General features: G+C 44.2%; 1 non-coding gene across 1 annotated transcript; it reads right to left on the bottom strand.

Annotated features, from left to right (window-relative positions):
- Positions 1–7,466: 7,466 nt before the first annotated feature.
- LOC127491252 (U1 spliceosomal RNA) lies at positions 7,467–7,630 on the bottom strand. The gene has a single exon (XR_007919838.1). It is a non-coding gene; the product is annotated as a U1 spliceosomal RNA (small nuclear RNA).
- Between the last annotated feature and the right edge of the window lie 888 nt (positions 7,631–8,518).

Genomic DNA, 8,518 nt, shown 5'->3' on the forward strand with positions numbered 1-8,518 from the left:
ATGGCTGCCGCGGCCGGTGCGCTGTGGCCGACACACCACGCTGATCCGAAGGCAGGAGCCAGGTACTTATCCTGGTCTCCCATGGGGTGCAGGGCCCAAGCACTTGGGCCATCCTCCACTGCACTCCCTGGCCACAGCAGAGAGCTGGCCTGGAAGAGGGGCAACCAGGACAGAATCCGACGCCCCGATCGGGACTAGAACCCGGTGTGCTGGTGCCGCAAGGTGGAGGATTAGCCTAGTGAGCTGCGGCGCCAGCCCACATATGTGTTCTTAGTATCTTTGTTAAAGATCAGTTAGTTGTAAATGTATATGTTTACTTTTAGTGCCTCCATTTTGTTCCTTTTGTCTATGTATCTGTTTTTTTGCCAATACCATGCTGTTTTTTAAAAAATATTTTATTTATTTATTTATTTATTTGAGAGGTAGAGTTACAGACAGAGAGAAAGGTCTTGTATCCTCTGGTTCACTCCCCAAATGGCCACAACAGCCTGAGTTGGGTCGATCCCAAGTCAGGGGCCAGGAGCTTCTTCTGGGTCTCTCACCAAGTGCAGGGGGCCAAGCACTTGGGCCATCTTCTGTTTTCCCAGGACATAGCAGAGAGCTGGATCAGAAGAGGTGCAGCCAGGACATGAACCAGTGCCCATATAGGATGCTAGCACCACAGGCAGAGGCTTAGCCACAGTGCCAGTCCATATCATGCTGTATTAATTACTATATCTATGTGATATATTTTAAAGTCAGGTAATATAATGCCTTCTCCTTTGTTCTTTTTGTTCAAGATTGCTTTGGCTATTCAGGGTCATTTATGGACCCACACACATTTTAGGAGTGTTTTTTTTCCTAGCTGTGTGAGAAATGTCATCAATATTTTGATACAGATTGCATAGGTCTGTAAATTGCACTGGGTAATATGTACATTTTAATGGTATTTGTTCTTCCACTCCATGAACATGGGACATCTTTCCATTTCTTCATGTCCTCTTTAGTTTCTTCCATCAGTGTTTTATAGTTTTCATTGTAGCGATCTTTCACCTCTTTGGTTAAGTTTATCCCTAGGCATATTTTTTGTAGCTATTGAAAATCAGGTTGTTCTCTTGATTTTCTTAAAGATCATTCCCTCCTAATTGATAAAACACTACTGATTTTTTTGAATATTTTTTTTAATATTCGAGTTCTTTTTATTTGATATTACATACGAACTACTGAAGCTTCGCAAGAAAACATCAACTCAATCTTACAGCATAAAATTAATTTTGCTATGTCTTGATTATATTTATTAATTGATATTTAATAGAAAAATAAGGACATTTAAAGCTCAAAATAGCAAACAACCACAATTTCTCTGACAACACTGGGAAATTTCATCCTGTATATATTAATACAAAAGTCCAACTTAATTTTCCAACATCTTTAATCAGATTTCACCCCTGCTGATGGAGCTCTATTCGGTTTCCAGCGCTCTCCAAATGCCATCTCAGGAGGGTGTCACTATCAGAAATTCTAAAATCCCTCATTTGCTATTTCTTAACAAAAACTGGTGAAAAGCATGTAAACTGTACCCTTATCTTTTAGATTACAATGGTTAAGTATAAACACAATTCATTAACATTTTGTAAATCATTACAGTTACACTTAAAAGCACCTACAAAATTTCAAAAAACAGAAGATTCACAGTGCACTGCAATTTGGAACATAAGAACATACAAAAAGTGAATCCATAGACAGGACGGAGCCCACACGACTCCTGTCCTCGCGAGCTCGCTCAGCCCGAGTGCACACGCCGCCCGCTCCTTCATCCTCACTTGCTTTCCTCAAACCACACCACAAGCTCTCCAAGAAATCCAGTTCTGTGCAGAGCGGCCCTTCGCAAGGGAAGCTGTGCACCACGGAGCAGCAGGCATGGTAGGGGCACCCCAGCCATGCGACCTGCACATTCCCTGCCCGGTGCCGTCCCACCACACAGCTCACCATTCTTCACACTGCTTGCGTCCAATGTCGCGAGAGCTGGAAGCCCACTGCTATCCTAACTGCACCCCACCAGGACCCCTGTTCAGTGCCCGCCACTCATCTGCTACAATGAACACCACGCTGCCAGAGGCCACACCAGGGGGAACTCGCATCTCTCATTCTTGTACTGGGAGTAGAACCAGAAAGACTCACCAAAACATTCACTTAAACACAAACACTAACAAGCAAATGGCTTCCAGATGACAGTGAACGAGTGAGAATAACTCATCTGCCAGGTAAACCAAGTTTTCACTCCCTTAACAAGTTTCCAGGAACCTGGACTGCTGGGTCCAACTCCACGTATGGCTTAAGAAGATCCACGCAAAGCAGCCACGTTTCTGAGAAGAGCAATAAAAGCCTCCAAACAGGCCGGCGCCGTGGCTCACTAGGCTAATCCTCTGCCTTGCGGCACCGGCACACCGGGTTCTAGTCCCGGTCGGGGTGCTGGATTCTGTCCCAGTTGCCCCTCTTCCAGGCCAGCTCTCTGCTATGGCCAGGGAGTGCAGTGGAGGATGGCCCAAGTGCTTGGGCCCTGTGCACCATGGGAGACCAGGATAAGTACCTGGCTCCTGCCATAGGATTAGCACGGTGCGCTGGGCACAGTGCGCTGGCTGTGGCGGCCACTGGAGGGTGAACCAATGGCAAAGGAAGACCTTTCTCTCTGTCTCTCTCACTGTCCACTCCGCCTGTCAAAAAAAAAAAAGCCTCCAGACAATCATACTGTGCTCTAAGAGCAGAGGTCACAGGACTCACACGGCGTCACATCACGAGACCCCGCACTCTGGGTGAACCGGCTGTAACTGCATCGCAGTGAGCGCTGCAAGGGTGACACCTGCCACTGAGCAAGGAAAGCCAAGTGAATTCCCCATGACAGCCCTCCTCTCTGAGACCAAGCTGCCTATAGACCAGAGACTGCTGTGGGTTTATAAGCAGAGATTTTGTAGACACCACTTGCAAAAAATTTATAAATTTATCACATCACAGACACGCGTGCACACACACAAACCCAAGCACACACACCCCACAGCCCCCCAGGAAGTATGTTCAATGAGGTCAGATGCACCCAGAACACGAAAGCCCCTGAGAGCCCGGTGATTGTCCTCAGTGATGGTCCAAACTCTCCTCAAAACAGGCAAGAATCCTGCCTGAGCGAAGTGCACTCCAGGGGAACCTCAAAGCTGACCATGGTGCTCTGAGCCCACCCGGGGTATGCTCTGCACACCTCCCTTCAGACACGTCCCTGGGGCTTCGGCACAGAACGCACTGCCACGCCAGCCTCCAGAGATCAGCACAGAGACGCAGTGTGAAACAGGACGATGTCCACTGTCCACGCGCACTTACACCGCTGGGATACGGAAGAAGTTGTCACAAGCATAAATCACTGCATGACACTACAGAATGGGAGGCAGAGGGAAAAGACACGACCCAGGAACGCGTGGGTGCAGGCCCCGTGCTCTGCTCAGGCAGGCTCAGGCCTGCTGGCAGCCGCGCCAGACTCCATCCTCGGATGTGCTCAGAGCTCGCTCTGCACAGCAACATCAGGCTGCAGATACATAACCCTCTCCACAGAACCCCAAGCCAGGCGCACTGCAGACCCTCGGTGGGAAGCAGCAGGAAGAGCAAACTACCACCAACGAGTGACCTGCGGCCTTGGCACCTGTGACATGCCAGCTCTATCATTCAGGAATTGCGTAGTCTTTCCTCTAAAAATCTCAATATAAAAACTCTTTTCAATAAAAGTAAACTATTGTTGCAGTCACTATAATGGGTAGGTGGTGCAGTCCCATTAACCCAGCTGCTTGGGGATGACTCAAACCTTATTTTCTTGACCCGAATACAGCATAAAATCCAAACACACAGAAACAATGCCATCCGAAAAACACACACAACAACAACAACTTGTCCAAACACTGCAAAGGTAAATCTGCATAAAACGCTGTAGCTGCACTGCCGTGCAAACCCGTGTTTCCTTCCACTCTGGCTTCTGCGGAAACAATGCCTCCCTGCGTTTCTATAGGACACCTGAGAAAGGTAAGGCCTGAGAGACCCACTCTACCGCAGGTTGTTCTCTTGATTTTCTTAAAGATCATTCCCTCCTAATTGATAAAACACTACTGATTTTTTTGAATATTTATTTTGAATACTGAAGCTTAGCTTAATTTTTTATTAGTTCTAAAAGTTTCTGGTGGAGTCTTTTAGGTTTTGTAAATATAAGACCATGTCATCTGCAGACAGTAACACTTTGACGTCTTCTTGTCCACTATGGATGCTCTTTATTTTATCCTCTCACTTAATTGGCCTAGGTAGATCTTTCAGTTCTATTTGTATTGAATAAAAGTGATAAAAGTGTGCATCTTTGTCTTATTCTCCTTCTTTGAGGGAGTCTTTGGCTCTTCCCCACTCAATATGGTGTTCCTTGTGGTCTATTATTTATTGCCTTTATTATGTTAAGGTATGTTCCCTTTATACTTAATTTATTCAGAAGTCTTTTTTTTTTTTTACTGTGAAGAAACATTAGGCTTTATCAAAGGCCTTTTCTGAATCTGATAAGATTATATGATTTTTGTCATTCACTCTGTTGATATGGTGTGTCACATTTATTGATTTGTTTATGTTAAACCATCCTTACTTCCCTGGGGTGAACCCCACTTGTTAATGGTGAATAATCGTTTTGATGTATTGCTGGATTCAGTTTACTAGTATTTTGTTAAAAATTTTTGCATCTACATTCACCAAGGGTACTGGCCTATAGCTTTTTTTCCCTGCGGTATTGTAGGTTAGGACATCAACATATGAATTTGGAGGATGAAATTCAGCTCATAACAGTAGGAGAGCTCATTTGCAAAAGCAGTATTTTATGCCCAACGTTCAAACTAAGGGCAAGCTATGTTTGGCAAAGATCTCCACCTTTTTTGTGAGAATATACTGGGAATACAGGGACCAAAGAACACTGTACCAACTCTAATTTCACTGAAGATTTAAACACAGAAACTTCATTTAATACTCCTGGCGTAGAAAGATAGTATAGTCTAAATTTTTTCCAAATCCGGGATATAGTCTCTCTCTTGGCAATATTTTATTTTGACTTTTGTTTTATGAGAACAAATGAGATGAGATAGATATGAGAAGGATATTAAGGACTCAAGACATAGCCAATGGTCCAATGGTACTACTCTCTCCTAGTTGCCTATTAAACACCTTAGTTAGTAATATACAGATTTTACCTGTACTGCTTGTGCCTCTTGGCCTCTAGATACATTCTTCAACTATCTGAACAGTAGAGCCCATCCAATTATTTTTTTCAAGATGGATTACAGAATGTAGAGATATTTTATCTACTTGTGTTACCTCTCCAGGGCAAAAGTTGCAGTACCAAAACCATATCCAATCACGAATATCTGTTTGCCTTGTTTTGACCTTGAACTAGCACCCATAGGGGATGCCAGTGCTGCATGTAGCAGTTAACCTGCTACCCACAGTGCCAGTCCCCAAGCATGATTTCTTTAAAAAGGTACTTTAAAAAAGGATTTGAATATGTTACCTAGTCTTAATCCTTATTGCAGCTATGTGGCCATTCTCTGGGAAAGGCTTCAGAATTTTGGTTTAACTTATGAACAATGAGGCCGGCGCTCAATAGGCTAATCCTCCACCTGCGGTGCCGGCACCCTGGGTTCTAGTCCCAGTCGGGGCGCTGCATTCTGTCCTGGTTGCCCCTCTTCCACGCCAGCTCTCTGCTATGGCCCGGGAAGGCAGTGGAGGATGGCCCAAGTGCCTGGGCCCTGCACCCGCATGGGAGACCAGGAGAAGCACCTGGCTCCTGGCTTCAGATCAGCGCGGTGCGCCGGCCGCAGCACGCCGGCCGCGGCGGCCATTGGAGAGTGAACCAACGGCAAAGGAAGACCTTTCTCTCTCTCTGTCTGTCTCTCTCTCTCACTGTCCACTCTGCCTGTCAAAAAAACAAACAAACAAACAAACAAACAAAAAATGAACATAAGGTATAAATCTGAACTACTTCCCACTCTACAGAAAATTTTTACCTGATTTTATAATGAAAGAGATTTTTTTCTAAGTTCTTCCCATAACAATGATGCACTGTATTTTTTAAAAATAGGTTATAAAATAATGTGCTATATAATTATATTTTAATAACATGCATATATAAGCACTAAATGTTCTGGAATGATACACCCAAGAGTTTTAACAGAAGTTACAACTACATATTGGAATTATGTATAATTTAACTACTGTGTTTTCTTTTTATTTATCTGTTATAATTCTTATAGGCAAAAACAGTATATTTTTGTAACAAGTCAGAATACTTCAACTGCAAAAATCATGCAAGATTCAGAAGAAGTACAGTTTTTAAGAGAACCAAAACTGCACTCCTAATATATGCCTCCAGAAGTGGGTAAGAGTTGACATCTATTAGGTACTTGCTATTTTTCAGACACTTCATCTTTTTTCTTTTATTTAATCTTCACTGTGATCCTGCAAGGTAGGTGCTATTGTTCCTGTTTTACAGATAAAGAAACTTGGTATCTAGGAAAATTATACAGTCTAAATCATAAATCAAGTACAGAGCAGAGCCTGGCTTAAGCTAGGCTCACATAATCCTAATGGCCATGCTCTCTTCATTTTCTCAGACAGCAACCAGCACAGTGTAATAGAAAGCATGGGGACATGGTTTTACTCATCACCATTCACGGAACCTTATGCACAACAGGCCTTCAGTGATGGCTGTGCCTAGGTCCATCTAAGTCAAGTTCCTTTTTTAATGTCGAGGAAGGAGTGTCATGACAGTCACATAGACATTCCATTCATCCCCTTTAACTGATTGTGAGTCAAGATAAATGGCCCAGAGAGATTCCTTTTACAACTGCAATGCAAAGTGTTGCATCTTTTAAGACTAAGTATGGGTTGTAATCTGTCTGCTTGTAGCAAAGGCCCATTATTAGGGTGACTTGTAGCCCTGTGATAATTCTGAGATACACGTGCTCTGAAGGGGAGCATCTCTACATCATGGTCAGTGACAATTGGCCTCTTATTTTAACAACTGGCAAAACATCACAGCTTTGCCTCAATTGCCCTTTGTTTGCCTGTCCTGCTAGATGTTTTGCTAAGTATTAACAGGACTTTGAGTCTCCGTCACACCAAGGAGCCTCAGGCAATTTATTTATGTACTCTCTTTGCTGTCACATCGTTTCTGTGAAAAACATCATCATTAGACGTTGTTTTCTCATCATTACAGGGGATGCCGTGAGGAACGGCATAAGACTGGCAAAACAGCAAGTGCTGAGTGATTGGTAAGAAGCCAACGTTATAAAAAGAAGAGAAGCAAATTGTGAACAGAACTAGACAGGCACTGACAGTTGGGCAGCTGAGGAAAGTTTATGTGGAGGTGTAATAATGGGGAGAGAGTACCTCTACTAACAACGAGAACTATTTTCATTTTTATTGTTCAGGGGAGAGCGGGAATGCAGTCCCCCACTACCACAAACTATGCAGTCGAGTTTCCCACATTTGGGGAAATCGCAGGGGTCAGCACATGTGGAGTGCAATGGATAAGCCTCGCCCTGGGAAAAACACCTTCATGACCATGGTATCTCCCCTGCCAGGTTAGTATAAGGACCATTTATAAAGTTCTTGCAATGGGCCTAGCCTTGGACGAACTGCTTTACACATGTTGTGGTGGTGCATTCTCACAAGCAGGCGTTCCTGCAAGAATCTAAAGACCATGGATTATGTGCTTTGGAAGTACTCAAGGCTACAAAATTTCAAATACAGCAGGCCTAGGCCCTCCTGTGAGGCACCTGTGCAAGTGAGATGTCCTGAGGTTAAGCGCCTTGAGCTTCATGACAAACCCATACACCCTCTGAAAGACGTGCTATCCATTCCTCACACAAGGAGGCACAATGAGGTCAAGTACCTTGTCCGGTCACAAAGCTACCATGTTACGGAGCAAGGATTCTAAGCAGGCACCCAAACTTCTTCAAGACTTTCCCAAAGCCCCTAAATACACAAACTCTTGTTGGTCAAGAGAACAAACTCCCTTGAAGCAGGCGCACCAAACCCTTGATGTGGTTCTGTGAGTTTCTTGGCTAGGGCATCCCCTGTCAGAACCTGCAGAGCTTGGGGGCATGGAAGCCTGCCAAGACCTCTGTAAGAATTCACATCACTCAGATTCACAGAACCTATAAATAAAGCTACTGTTGAAGGAGAGAGATAGAAACATAGGTTTCAATGACTCTAGTCTTTGGCCTCTTATTTTAAGGAACCACAAACCAAAGAGCAGAGGAGAAAAATTCTTAAAGACACTGTGAAAGTTAGCAGAATCAAAATGGGGTCACTTTCGTCAACCCCTCACAATAAATAATACATAAAGCAAGGAGGCTATAATGGAGGAAATCTCATGCATGTGTGCCTGATAACAAAAACTATCACAGGGGCCGGCGCCCTGGCGCAGTAGGTTATTCCTCCACCTGTGGTGCCGGCATCCCATATGGGTGCCGGT

The sequence above is a fragment of the Oryctolagus cuniculus genome, chromosome 11, assembly GCF_964237555.1.
Source record: "Oryctolagus cuniculus chromosome 11, mOryCun1.1, whole genome shotgun sequence".
NCBI classification, from domain to species: domain Eukaryota; kingdom Metazoa; phylum Chordata; class Mammalia; order Lagomorpha; family Leporidae; genus Oryctolagus; species Oryctolagus cuniculus.